Source organism: Geospiza fortis, unplaced genomic scaffold (genome assembly GCF_000277835.1).
Source record: "Geospiza fortis unplaced genomic scaffold, GeoFor_1.0 scaffold61, whole genome shotgun sequence".
NCBI classification, from domain to species: Eukaryota; Metazoa; Chordata; class Aves; order Passeriformes; family Thraupidae; genus Geospiza; species Geospiza fortis.
The window spans coordinates 1,020,076-1,021,854 of NW_005054430.1; positions in this window are offsets into that span (position 1 = coordinate 1,020,076).

Below are 1,779 nucleotides of genomic sequence, written 5' to 3' on the forward strand. Positions count from 1 at the left end.
CTGGTCAAACCAACAGTCCATCAACTTTCTCCTCCTCCATAAAAGAAAACAAAACCATCAGTTGTTTACAGAAAGTGTCTAAAAAAGTTCGCTACAAGAATGTCTACATCAGAAAGCTTAGAAAATCTTAAAAAACCAGGGTGACACAGCTCCTCCACCTTTTAATTGCAGAGACTATAAATCTAATAACAGTGATGTCCAGCTTCCCTTGGTCAAAACCATAAATCCTTGAGGTGATGTCCATCTTCCTTTCTCAGCCTGTTTTTCTCTGGTTTATTAAGGCATGAGATAAGCATATTTCCTTTATATATATTCCAAAGCTACAGTTTCAAAGATACGAGCAATATTCTAAAATTATACTTTAAAAGGTTATTGCTGCAGAGCTCTTTATGGATTAACTACCAGCAAAAAAGCAACATGCTTAACACTTTAATTCCAATGCTCCTCAATCAACCAGGGTTAATTGCAAACAAAGATAGGTTCAAAAGCATTTTCCATGCTTTATTTTCCTCAGTTATTATTAGAATTCACAGCTCTCCCACCGCCGGTCTCCACACATTTCACACTCACAAATACACACGTCGCCTGTTCGTACCTGACACGAAACCCAGCTTTGTATTTCACACGGTTAATTCCCCAAAACAACCAAAAAAAATGCTATTTATTTATAACTTTATTAAAAAGTTATTTCCCAAAGCCAGATATTATTTCCCTGAGCACTCTCAGCTGGGAAATGAGGGAGTTTTGTTTTTTTTTTTTTCCTGGCATGGAATTGTATCTTTCATTAATTTGATCGATTTAATTGAGGTGTGGAAGCACCAGGGCTGCTGATAATATTGTCAGTGTTGTAGGGCTGGTGAATTATTTAGAGGAGGGATTTTGTGAAAGGTTCAGAGGGAAATTGGGAGCGAAAACCAGTTCAGAATTGGTTTTGGTTTTGTTTTTTTTTTTTAATAAAATGTGGTTGAGTCACAATTATTTGATTTTCAAGTGGATTTAAAGAAACAAGCAAGGAGTCACCAGCAAAAATGAGAATTATTGAGAACCAGCTGAAGGGGTAGAAAATGAGTGAAGATTTGGGTTTTCACAAGACAATAAAACTCCTGAATTAACGTTTGTCCTGATTAATTTTCGTTGCCTTCTACTTCCGGAGCCTTTTGCCTCAGCAGGTTCCTCCTCCCTGCACAGAAAATGGGATTTTGGCCCAGTTTGGAGCCATGGGAGAGCCAAGGGTTTTGTTGGTTAAACTGGATGAATTGCACCAAGCAGCTCAGGGTGAGTAATTCAGACTGAGGGAGCCTCAAATTCCAAAGATTTTCAGGAAGCACTTTCCACGGAGGAGGATCCTCAAGCTGAAGATCAGCGGCTCTTCCAAGGCTCCAGATTTTCGTGGTGGATTTTGGCAGAACGAGAAGTGATTCCATAGCCCTGGGGCACGGGGAGCTCGGAGCCAAAACTGCAAAATTTGGGTGGTTTTTTTTTGGCCAAAGTGGGGGTTTTTTTGGCAGTTCGGCGAGGTGAGTGCTGGACTGGACTGGACTGAAAATCCACCCAAAATCCAGCGGCAAACCATGGAATCTTGGAATGGTTGGGTGGGAAGGAACCTTAAATCCCATCCAGTGTCCAGGGACACCTCCCCTGCTGCTCCAGCCCCAGTGTCCAGCCTGGCCTTGGACATCCCAGGGATCAGGGGCAGCCCCAGCTGCTCTGGGAATCCCTTCCCAAAATCCCACCCCAGTCTCCCTCTCCAGGGAATTCCCTCCATTCCCAGCTCTCCCA